The sequence below is a fragment of the Planococcus citri genome, chromosome 2 (genome assembly GCF_950023065.1).
Source record: "Planococcus citri chromosome 2, ihPlaCitr1.1, whole genome shotgun sequence".
Classification (NCBI taxonomy): domain Eukaryota; kingdom Metazoa; phylum Arthropoda; class Insecta; order Hemiptera; family Pseudococcidae; genus Planococcus; species Planococcus citri.
In genome coordinates, this window is record NC_088678.1 from 17,379,988 (window position 1) to 17,393,655 (window position 13,668).

Below are 13,668 nucleotides of genomic sequence, written 5' to 3' on the forward strand. Positions count from 1 at the left end.
GGCTTCCTAGGATCAATAATAACCGACTTCAAGGCTTCGGAAATTTGAGTCATTGGCGATGATTCTTTTTTACTTTGGACCGAGCTTGGACCAGGATCGGTGGACTTCTTTTTCGGAATCTTTGGCAGATTCGTTAACTTCGTCAACACCACTGTGGCCACTTTCACCACCTTATCTTTAACTTTTTCTGGCAGCTGTTTCTTCTTCGGTGCCAGCCTTTTGATGGGCTTTTTTGGTGCCACTTTTTTCTTCGGCGTTTCCTTGGTAGACTCTACCTTCGGCTCAGCACGACGACGACGTGTTTTTATCACCTTGTCGATTGGGATCTGTTCGGCACTCGAAACAGATGGCTGCTCACGCTTCGTAAGTGGCTCTTTAGCATTACTAGACCCAGCTTTTTCGAATTTCACGTCACTATCTTTGCTCTTCTTCTTTTTCAGAATCGATTTCGGCGGCGATTTTGTACCAGGCGCAAATTCAACTTAGCTTATAATATTACATTAAGTATAAATACCTGACTAATTATTGTAAATTAAAAATTAAGTACACGAATAAAATCTGCTTAATACCTTCAGCTTACGTTTCCATGTTTCAGAATTTTTCTGCCTACCATTTAACATGCGCAGGCACTTCATATTACATTCACAATTTTTCACATTAATACAACATTGAAATTCCCTTATCGCTAATACCAGACAAACTGGATGGGACGATTTTTTAGTCATTGTACAGTGGTCCTTAAATATGTACATGGCAAAAAACATTTTCTGTTTCTTCTACTCCCAACCCTCAAAGTGGCGACCTCTGGTGAGAAAATGATTCCCCATTTTTTCCCATTGTTGAAAAATACGGGCTGAGGTGGAACTATCAATTTTCAAAAGTTTAAAAATATTCAACTTCAAAGCCAAATTTTTAAAATTCAAAAATGTCAAGTTTCAACACTTTTGAAAAGTCTCTTCCGAGTAAAATGAACTCTCAAGAGGATAATAACCCCCTCCCTAGAAAACCAAGTCGATTCCCTAGAATGGCTGAAATTCGTATTTTACACTAAATTTCAGCTTGGGGGGGGGTCAGCTTGGTTTTCAATGGAGGGGCTAAAATCTTCATGAGAGTTTATTTTACTGAAAGCAGACTTTTTAGAGATAAGAAAACTTGAAATTTTCAAATTTTATAGTGAATTGATATTTCATAATTTTTTTGAAAATTGAGGCACCCACCGCAGCTCGAATTTTTCGAAAATGGATGAAATAAAAATGAGAGTTTTTATTTTCTCTCCAGAGGTCACCACTTTGGGGGTTAGGAGGGAGGAAAAATCCAATTTCGAAAATAAGGACCACCCTAATATTAACTCACCAATACGTTCTTCTGACAGGAATTCATAAATATGTACCTAACCGAAAACTAAATCGCATACAAAAATTAAATAATATTCAAGTAAAAAACTAAAGAAATGGTGTTTGTTACTCTGAAGTATTTTCAATTAAAAAACAGTGGTTTCAGGTGCTTTGCCTTTGCAATTTGACTTTAGTAGTAGGCGGGGCACTTTGGGGCCCCCAGACTTTCCGGAGCCGGCTAAAGTGTCCCGTCTACTTTTTTCTAAAAAAAATTCAAAAAAAACAAATGTTTATTCAACACATACAGTCAATAGAAAAAAGTACTAAAAACCACAAAAATGCGATTTCCAACGACGATTAAAAATATAACCAGATGATTTTTTTTTTTTTTTTTAAATCTAAAAATGGATAAAACTAGATGCTTTTTTTATAAAAATACAAAAAACAGTGATTAGAAATTACACACAAATAAAATTAAAAATAGAAATCGTATTCATTGATTTTTTTTAAAATCATAAAAATAAAACAATATGATTTTTTAAAAAAATTCATAGTCGGCGTTCGTCGTCGTAATCGTCATTTTCGCCATATGAATTCGTGATTTGTAATTCTGTACTGTATATATTTCAGCATAAGAACTGTGATCAATTATTAACCCCTTCCAAGTGAGAAGAATGAATTTACATCGAGTGAATTTCAGAATTTCTTCAAAATATCGTCCAAGCTAGAGGTAGCATTGTTGTAGGTACACATAATCAAATGTAACAACTTCTCTTGTTGTTCCGGTTTTGAGAGTGTTCAAAATAAATTTGAACACTGTATCGAAATAAGTTTTGTCCAGGTACTTCGTATTATCAGCGAATATTTCTAACAAAATCTGTTTGAAATCGAATTGTTTTTCCATTAATAAAGTGATCATGGCGTGTGTCACATCTGACGTCAAAGTAACTTGGTTCATTGCGTTCTGGTGTAAAAATTGAGTGGTGATCGAAAAGTTATCGTGTATCTAATTGATTGAAATCCCCAAAGAAGTAGGTATGACTACAACACAACAAACATAAACCCATATGAACCAATTATAAAAAACATGAATAATATATACCTATTCAGCGGAATCATGATAACCCAAACGCTGAAAAAACTTGGACATTCAAATCGAACCGCCATATCTCAAACTTCTTCATCTCGAAAACTTTTAGAAATTGAAAGTCAACTCTTTCTCATTTCATGTTTGAGTTACCGCGATTCCACTGTGTGTACAAGTTTTTTCATTTTTTATGAATATTTGAATGGTGCTTTTCAAGAAGGTCCTATCGACCGATCGGACCTTTTTGAGGAGTTCATGAAATTTGAATCTCTGACGTTTTCTACACAAGATGGTGCAAACCGCAGCGCTCCATGTGGTGTTGTTCACAAACAGCAGCTATATGAAGTTGGCTAGGAAACGCAACTGGAAAATGCGCGCATTACCTTCTTCTCCGAAATGGTTGATCACAACTATTGTAAAGGTATATTGTGATTCTAACTTGCCGTCCAAGACGAGACAAGTTAGAATGTGGACCAACTTTCCCACCCTTCCTAGCCAAAGCTTAGCAAGGTACCTTTAACTAGTATATTATCAAGAAAGAACAATTAATACAATTCCATTGTTTATTGGATTAATCGAAGATGAATACAAGATAATATTTCTACGTCGTATTACGACACGTTACGCCTATGTACAAAGATAAATCGTTGCACTTCTGCATGAGATGCGACCAAGACCAAGATAATTTTTATAATGAGGCCACAGACGTCCGTCTCGTTCGTCCTGCACTCTGTCCGAACTAGTCCGTCCAGAGTGCGCTGCTACGCAGTGCAGCCTCGACTACAGGGCATAAGGTTCCCTGCTATGGCGAGTACTTTGGGTCCTCGAATACCCTCTACATATGCCCCGGCTGCGGGGTCCCGCGTGCCAGAGGTGCGTCTGGGCGTCGAAGCCTCCTAAGAGGGACGTCCCGTCCGTCCAGAGAGTATCGAGGACCGCTGCCCCGCTTCGTCCGTTCAGGCGTCCTCTGTGGCCTACCTAACTACTCACGTCCGGCAGAAGATTTACTAAATCTAGCGACAAAGAACGCGAGCTTAAGATTAATCCGTAATAAAGGTACAAGTAAGTGGTAAGTTATAAAACAATACAAAGAGAGAGAAGATATACAAAATAGTTACCGACGGCGTAACTGTCTGCGCGGATGTGTCTGACTTCGCTGGGATCGGACGTCCTTCTCCTTGTCCGTGGATCACTGTTTGAGCTGGAATTCCTGCCGGTGTCTTCCTGCTACCTAGAGGGAGGAGAAATTTAACGTCTTTGCACACTTGTGCCGTCTTTTTCACCAGCGTGTTTTTATGCTTACAGGTTTCGCATCCTGTGCTGTCCGTCATCAGCGTCTGTTTACGTCCGCGACAACGTCCGTTCCAGCATCTGTGATCAACGTCTGTTACCCAGCGTCTGTTATGCCGTCTGCTTCCGGTTATGAAGTCCGGAGATTGCGTCCGTTCGTTCTTACAGTTGTCGGAGGATTTCATCAACCTACACTTACGACCACGGGACGTATCTTTATTCGTACTCACTCTTACCGTTACATCGAGTCCACTTTACTTTGTGAAGTCTTTTTGTACCTTTCAGGTGTTCTCGACGTCCGAGGTTCCTGCATCCAGTCACTCACTCTTACGTCTGTTCACCTGTCTTTCGTGTCTCGCTCCGAGTTCGTCCGTGAAAAGAAAAGCCGACAATTAGTGAGTACTTGCAAAAAATATCTTTATTTCTTTTTACAAGTCTTTCTTTCCGTCCATCCCCACAGGTTATTTATAATAGTAAAATGGCGAAACACGTAAACGGTTATGCTAACATAGGCAAATAATAGCAAAAAGAAAATACAACAAGAAACACGTCAAAATTACGACATAAGTTTCTTAGATCTAAATCGACCAAAAACAGAGGAAAAGGAAAAAAAAACTTTTAACCCTTCTGAGAAAACAACGTCCGATAGGGTCTTTTCACAAAAAAAGAAACATAAGTCGCCATTGATAAAACATATTATACAAAAATAGATGGCAACAATACTAAAAATAAAAACAAAGGTACAAGGAACGCAAGGTAACTCGGTATAAAAACATATGACGCGAACCGAGAACGACTTATTTGGGGAGACGTCTTTACATCAACTAGGACGTCCTTTCGTGACTAGGGTCCGCACCCTTATTACATTGAATTCCAAGTAAGAATTGCCGTCCTTTCGACGACTCGACTAATTTGAAGCCCGACTGCGACCGAACAATAATAATTGCGCCCAACAAAATAAAACTAGAGAAAAAAAAACATGACCGCCAAAGTGCGCATAGCGACCACGACGCCGACGACGAAGAGAAGAGAGGGAAGAAGAAGAAAAAGAAAAAAAAATATAACATCTTAGCCCATAAGAGGCAAAACGACTTCGGGTCACACAAGACATAATAAAGGTAAACAAAAATTACAACTTAAAAACGAAATATACCCGAAAGTTCGACTACACTCAGCCGTCCGAAGCTCGGTTACCTAGCCGCGTTGGTCTCTGCCTCTGCCGCGTCCTTCCTGTCTGTTTCCACGTCCGCTTCTCTGTCTCTGTCTCTGTCTATTCATTTCCTTCTCGACCTGGTCGGCCCTCCATTTTCTCGACTCCTCACGAGATTTTTCGTTGATCCTTGGCAACGGACCTCTCACGAGGTACGTCGACTCCGAGACCTTTCTTTCTTCGACTGTCAGCTCGGCGACCTTAGCCAAGATCTCATAGTGCTGGTGGGGATTCAAATAAGGGATCCCTGTTTTCCTAGACCAGGGGCGACAGCTTTCGATTATAGGGACGAGTTCACTGGCGTAGCGGTAGCTTCCTGGAAACTTGGAGTTGCCTTGGTGTTCCAACCATCGATTAATCTCGTACCGTTCTGGTTCACAGCCCTGATACGTGATGAGCGGCAACATTATAATATGGCGACAGCCACGAAGATAATAATAATATAATAATAAGCCTTTATTTATGAAAAATGCAGGTACATGAGGTAGATACAGTACGTACAAAAAACATGGCCCTAAAAAAGAGCATAGGCCCCCCCCAACCGAATCCATTCCCGCCTATCTAAGGCTATTCTCTGAAAGTGCTTGTGTGTTAGGAGATGATCAAAATCATCCCTCCATCTAGTCCGCTGCCTACCCTTCTTCCGAATCCCAAGTGGTTGCCAAAAAGTCGTTCGATATGCCCAACGATTTGGATTTGCTCGAGAGATATGACCTGCCCAACCCCATTTTTTTAGTTTGATTTCTCTTGACAGGTTTTTGTTGTATTTTAGACTGTTTTTGATTAGGGATATTTTTACGCGATCTTTTTGTCTTATGCCAAGCATTGACCTCTCTATTTTGTTCTGGGTGGTTTTTATGTAATTTAAGGTTTTTTTTGTTAGCGACCAAGTCTGTGCACCATATGACAACACAGGCTCGATACAAGCGTTGAATATTTTGCTTTTTTGGTGATTCTTAAATGGTCCCTTGAAAATATGTCTCAAAGACCAGAATTTTGCCCATGTAAGAGATACTCTTCTTTGAACTTCACGATCTGTGATTACTCCATTTGCTCCAATCAATTGACCCAGATAGACAATTTCTTCTGAGATTTCAATTTTTTGACCAGCGATTGTAATGCCATTTTTTTCATTGGTGTTTGAGAGTAGTTTTGTTTTTCCAAAATTAATTTCAAGGCCCGCTTTTTTGCCTTGAGAGTGAAGTTCCTCCACCATTAATTCTAGCTCTTTTAGATCATTTGCCAATACTACAATGTCGTCGGCAAAACGCAAGTTACTGAGGAAGGTGTCATTGATATTAAGGCCTTTTTTTTCCCAATTTACTTTTCTAAAAATTTCCTCCAAAGCAGCTATAAAAAGTAGAGAGGATAGGGGGTCACCTTGTTTCACACCCTTACAAACTTTGAAAAATGTTCCCACTCTTTCCGTCACCACTCTTGCTTCTAGGTCTCTGTACAGATTTTCAATGATTTTTATGTATACCTCAGGGACACCCTGGTTCCTCAAAGCGCTAAGCATGAATTTATGATTTAAACTATCAAATGCCTTGGTGTAGTCTATGAATATCAAGAAAACATCAAGCTTGAATTCATAGCATTTTTCAACTACTTGGTTTATGGCCTGAAGGTGATCAATGGTGGAAAATCCCTTTCGAAATCCTGCCTGCTCATATGGTTGTTGAAAGTCTATAAAGTGTTTTAATCTATTGTTAAGAACAGATGAGAAAATTTTTCCAATGGTGTCACCTATACTTATTGGCCTATAATTTTCAATTTTATGTTTATCCCCTTTTTTGAAGATGAGAATTATATCCGATTTTTTCCATGAAGTAGGTATTTTTTGGGTCTGCAGTACTTCATTGAATAGGGTTGTTAAACAAGTGATTAGCTTTTCCCCCCCAAATTTTATCTGCTCGTTTGTGATCCCATCTGGGTCAGGAGACTTGCGCAATTTCAAATTTCTTACTACAAAACTGATTTCTGAGGGCAGGAAGGCAGGGATATCCTCATGGTTTGCTGGAAAAGTGGGTGCCTCATACGATTCGCCACTATCTGTGTATAGGTCAGAGTAAAATTTTGAGGTGATTTTGTTAATTTCCACACGATCATGTATTCTTGCTCCCATTTCATCCAGTAGGTATGTTGTCCAACTTTTGCCCAAAGCTAATTTCTTTCGAATCATTTTTGTGCTTTTTGTGCTTTCTAAAATTTCTTCTATCATAGCATTGTTTTTCTCTTGAACAAATTTTCGTATTTTTGCTCTAACTAACTTACACAAAAGATTTAGCTCTATTTTTTCATTCCTTGTTTTTTTGGTTTTATTTTTTAGTTTTTTACGTTCCATTATGAGACATTTCAGTTCTTCTGGGAAGAGACTATTTTTCTCAGATTTTAGGTTGGGGTTTGGGAGTTGTTTTGTAGCAAGATGCAGATTACTTTTTATGAGATTGTAGTAAGTTTCAGTATCAGAGCAGTGTGACCATTCAGTTTTGCCTAGAATTTTCTCCAAAATATTTCCATACAGCACCCGATTTTTGAGACATATCCTTGCCTTGTTACCATTGGTTGAAGTTGGTTTTTTTCTCTTCTGTTTTGAGGTTACGATATTACATTTTAGCAATCTATGGTCAGAGTGAAACTGGAACGACGTGTCTACACCACAGTTAGTAATTTTTAGATTGGGTTGAGTTATGATATAATCAATTTGGTTTTTGTGCTCTTGGTTTGGGGATATCCAAGTCCACCTTTTTCCCATACGTTTTTTGAAGAAAGTGTTTTGAATTTTTAGGTTTTTTTCTTCACATAGATTTACAATTTTTTGCCCTTGCACATTTCTCTTACCATACCCATAAATGCCCATAACTTTCTGATTTTCATGGTTTCTTAGCCCAATTTGACCATTTAAGTCACCCATTACAATCAGTTGACTCTCATTGTTATATTGCTTGTCAATTAGGTCAGTCAGTTGATCAAAGAACTCGGAGATTTCATTTTCGTTTGATACAGAGGTAGGAGCGTAAGCCTGTATGAGTGTAAGTTTTTGAGAAGGGCCTATGTTGAATTTTGCCAGTGCCAGTCTATCCGAAATGCCCTGGAATTGTGACAAGCAGTTTTTCCATTGTTTTTTTATTAAGAATCCGACACCACGTTGCCCTGTTTCATTACCAACACAACATAAAAGGTTCCCTTGAGTGGTGTCTACTATTGTTTCTCCCCCTCTCCTAGTTTCTCCCAGACCAAGAATATCGATTTTTGAATTCATAAAAGCACTTTCTAGTTCAGCTAGTCTGTCGTTGGACTTTAGTGACCTAACATTTAGGGTGGCAGCGCAAAGAGTGGAGGTTTTAGGTTTTTTGTTTTTGGTTTCTATTTTTTGCCGGTATTTTCTGGAGGGAAGGGTAAAGTTTCCTGAAGTATTTTTAGATTGTGTTGGGGAAAATCTAGATCTTGGGACTTCACATACGATAGAGTAATTCCAATTTTGATTCTTTAAGGTTGGTTTTGAGCTAGAATTTGCTGGGGGGTTGGGGGGAATGGTCTTAAAAGTCCTTGCTGACCAAGCGTTACTGGACTTTATTCGGTTGAGCTTGGCCTTTGCGGATTATTTCTTCTTTACAGTTGTAGATTTTGATGCTTGAGATTTGCAGCGTTTGCTAAACTGATCGCAAAGTTTTTCCAACTGGGACTCTTCCTCGATGCGAGTGGCTGGTTCATCTTCCTTGGACCTGATATAGATTTTGCCATCTGCGCTCCAGGCTCCATGTATAATTTTCTTTCTCTTCATGTTGATAGCTTTCTTCAAGAGGACCATAGCGTTGTTTGTAAGTTGTTCAGATACGTATATGGGCCTAGGAGGAGTGACGTCATAATTTAAGGCCGACGTGTCGATTCTTTTGAACTTTGAGGCTTTGATCAACTGAGTTTTTACATCACGACGAGTGAAACGAGCGATGATGGCTGGTATTTGACCTCGTTTTCTGGTAGGGAGGCGGTGGGCAGCACTAACATCAGAGTCGACAATATTGACCTCCAGATTATCACCAAGATGCTTTAATATATTCGTAAGGTTTTCGTTTTCATTATAAGGGATACCATTGATGATAACGTTATACTTTTTACTGTGCCTTTCTTGCTCTTCTAAGGCGGACCACAGTTTTGAGTTTTCTCTTTGGAGCTCTTCTAGTTTGCCAGTATGTTCGTCGGTAGTAGTTTTTAGCAGGGAGAGTTCTTCTTTGATATCGCTTATACCACTGTTCGTTTCCTTCACAGTAGTTTGAATTGATTTTACGTCTTCGATCAACGTATTGAACTTTTTCATGAATTCCTTGTCGAGAGCCATAGCAGCTGATAAATCAATTTCAATAGCACGCTGATAACAAAACACTCTCGATATTCAAGGTTGTATATAAGCAGATATCTAACGAGAGCTGTTTCTGACCCAGAAACTAGCTCACACGAGCAAAAAGACGAGCGCACGCACACGAATATACGAGAAGATAACGCACAGAGCACAGTACCGGTTTACTCTAACTATGCACGCATGTACGAGATCGAGTTTGGTCTAGCTGATGATACTAGACAGTCGCCACGAAGATAGAGGTCACCAAACAAGGCGGTAATTTTCATCGTCGTCTTATCCACCTGTCCTTCCTCCATATTTTTCTGGCCCGCAGCCAGTACGATCTTCGTCGGAACGACACCGATTTCATTCTCCAAGTTCTTCCGGATGGAAAAAACTGGAATTCGGCTTCCTGCGAGCGGGTGGCAGCGCCATTCTGCAGCTTCTAGGGAGTCGTGCCGCATCGGCTCGTGTACGATTGCATGTGCCAGAGCCTCACCCAGAGGGAAGTAGCCATTTACGCTGTAATAGACGACGTCGTCGCGGACCCATTTCGGGAAACAAAACATCCGTTCTCCGACCGGTTGATATAATTGGGCGTCCGCCGTCGGTATCGAATCGTCTAAGGTGATCCCTTTCGCTGCTAAGTACTGGCTAAAGTTTCGGCGGGTCACCGGAGCATTAAGCCAAATCGGTGGCTGATCGAACAGAGTCACCTGAATGTGCTCGGGGCTGGGTAACAACGGCGCTAAAACGGGTTGGGCGGAAATCTCCCGCGCGAGGTCCGGTTCGATGTCTCCGTCGGGCATGTCCGCCGGCTGTTCTTCGTTTTGCCGAGGTTCGTTCGGTAAATCGCCCATCGGTGCACTTTCGTTGTCGATCGGCAATTCCGGGGCAGGAGTATTCGGTCGCGTAGGAGGGCAGCTGGAAACGTTCTTTTCGCTGCTAAGGCGGCGGTTGGGGACTCGCTCCTTTCCCGACGTGTCCGAATCGTTGGACGAACTGGAGGAGGACGATGAACCAGAGCTAGAAGACGAGTCTGATTCACTGTCCGAAGTGCCGGACCCGTCCGCTACCTCGGCGGTTGCTTCGGTCGAAGGATTGGTCGTCGCTTCGTTGGACGGTCCAGCCGTTGGTTCGCAGGCCTGTTCGTCGCCGGTCTCGTTCGCGTTGGCCGCCGTATCATCTTCAACAGCGCCCGCAGCTTCGGCTGTCGGTTCGTCTATGGGCGCGTCCGCGTCTTTCTCGGGCACGTCTTGAACGTCCGCCTCCGTCTCTCCCACGATCGCGTCTGTTTTCGCATCCGCCACCTCCTCAGAAGGGGGTGCGGACTCTCCGTCGCTCGTTTCTCCTTTTACTATTTCGTCTGCGAGTTCTTTTGGCGTAGCACGTCCAGCTGAGACACATTTTAAGAGATTAGATAAGAACGTGCCATCGAGACCGCAGTCTACTAGGTCTTTGACACTCACCTTTGCCTTGTGCAACGCCCTGGCGTTATGATAGGACAGAGAGATGTGACGCGATTTCTAAGACTCAGTGGTCCGAAACATTCCTTCAGCAGCAGTACTATCGTAGAATAATTAGCCTAAACTTGAAAAATATCTATTTGGGCATTACCTATACTAGAGAAAAAAAACAAAACAAAATACATCTTCGGTATTATAAATTAATATAGAAAGATCTTCCAGATCTTGTAATTTGAGCTTTCAATTCTTTTCTCCATCTCAGTTTGAAAATCGTGGACTGTGATCTAAAAAATGAAATTAATTTATTATACATACAAGTAGTATGGTAGGTAATACATATAATGGTGTCTGAGGAGTGGTGGTACAAACTTCAAATTTGGATATAACAGCCTAACCGGATACGAGTAAAAAAAATGTAGGAAAGATAAACGAGTTGCCTATTTTGAAAATTTGAAGGGGCAAAATACGTTTTCAAAACACATATTACTCGTAAGTGCCAAAATCCAATTTCGACTATAGGGGTCGGTAGTATTTTGAAAAATGAACGAAATTACCTTTATTACTTTTTGCCCAACTTTCAAATTGATAGGACTACAAATGATTTTCAATCGCGATGAAAAAAATGAACGCGGAAATGGATAGTACGTCAAAAAATGAACAAATTTTATCATGATCATTTCTTTTCCTTACTCTAAAATTTACAAGAAGTTTTTGAAGTTCAAAAATTTTAATGAAATTTTTAGCAAATCGAAAATTGTTGAGCTTCGGAAACTTTTTAAAAATTTTACAGTAAAAAAAGTGATCATTACAAAATTGTTCATTTTTTGACTTTTTTCATCGCGATTTTTTGAAATTGAAAATCATTTGTAGCCCCTTTGATTTGCAAGTTGAGCAAAAAGTCGCAATAGGTGATTTTATGCATTTTTCAAAGTAATATATGTACTACCGACCTCCGTGGTTAAAATTGGATTTTGAAGAGGTATTTTACCCCTTCAATTTTCAAAATAGGCAACTCGTTTGCCTCACGTTTTTTTTTACTCTTACACAGTTATATCAAAATCTGAAGTTTGTAACACCACTACCCGGACACCTTGAATAAAATTAACAATTCGCGGTAATTTTCTTCAAATTATTACCGTTTTTTTGAAATTTTGTAGTGAATTGATGTGTACGGATCAGATACTGTTACGTTTTCCAGTGGTTGCTTATGGTAATTTCTGAATACTTTTTTGGAAGTCTCCTGAGTCTCCTCCAATAAGAATCAATAAACAGTATTATTACATAAGACCTACATACGATAACCCTAAATCTACACAAATAAACATCGAAAATGAGGTACAAATAGTGATTTTTTTTTCTTTTCAATTATACAATATTGATCAAAATTAAACAAGGAATAACGTTAAAATAGAAAGTATGTTGTATAAGGTTGTGCACCTTCGGAGAATATCTACAAAATGAGAAAATACTACATGTATCGGAGACGCTACTCTGGGTGCGAACTTCGAAGAGGAAGAGAATCGGGTAATTACTCTTATATTGGCAAAGGCTGATACAGCTTCTAAGCTCACAACTTCCACTTATGGTGGGAGCTGCGGGTACACGACCTACCGGTACATATGCCCCAATGCCGCAAGTTGCAGTATCTTTGTAGGGGGTGCTGGATCATGGTGGCATTTGATCCTTGGAGGGTACTGGGGTCCATTGCCCCTGCTACTATGAGCCCGCAACTACTTTGGGGACATCTCCTCGGTGAAACTTTTTGATCACTAATTCTGGATTCTTGATGTTCGAAAAATTCTACTGCTACTTATACACGCAGGAACGACGAAATAGTGACTTTAAGCTAGGAAATACTTACAAAATTGCTTAAAGTCGAGAAAAAATTAATGTGATTTTTTTTTACGATTCGGCTATTTTTTCAGAAACATCTTTAGAAAATTGAATTGATTTAATAATATCTGTAACACTTGGTTTTCTGTTTGCCTCACTCTTGGTTTTCTGTTTGCCTCAGCTGCATAAACAGTCATCTTTAAATATATTTTGAATAAAAATAAATCGATTAATCACTATCGGATTCACTTCCTTCTGATGTGTCACTATCAGATTCACCGATTTTAATAGACTCATCATCCCCATCTTCAGATTCATTATCAAAATTCCATGGTGTGGATTTACTACTCATTACCATTTGGATGCCAGCTTTATAATTTTTTAAAAAGATTTTAATGTTACAAATTTTTTCTTCAACTTTAACAGTTGATGGTAATTACATTATAAATAATCAGGTATAAATTAAAAATTAAATGAATATAATCCCCTTACCTTTAGCCCTGCTCGTACGTAGTTTCCATGTTTCGGAAATTATCTAACGTACAGCACTGCGCATTTCATTACATTCACAATTTCTCACATTCCCACAACATTGAAGTTCTCGTATCTCTTAATTCCAGGCAAACTGGATGGGGCGAGTTTTTAGAAGTATTTTTCAAGTAGAAAACTGTGGTTTCAGATGCTATGGCCAATTTGACTTTTTTGCTTTTAAATTTTGCTTCGGTCCCACTCTGCAGGTTGGAGGATAGCTTTGCAGTGAGCATCTTGATTGGATGAGAAATGTTTGATGCTCGACTTGATTATTTTAGAATCACTGTATTTTCCTTTTTTATGGAATTATGAAAAAAATATTATGCTGGTTTTCCTACTTGAGTGGCAGAGGAAAATTGTGTGGGAATTGGCCTTCACAGCAGATGGAAAAAAATACAAAAGTTTTCAATTGAAAAAATTTTCCTCTTTGCCCTACTCTGAATACAAACATGGTAAAAAGTAGGTACATAGTAAGTTATGTATAAAACTTATTCATATAACAAGTATTCGTACTGGTAACTAATATAATAAGGTAAAAAATCAGTCAACATTGAGTATGCTAGATGAGAATAAAAATA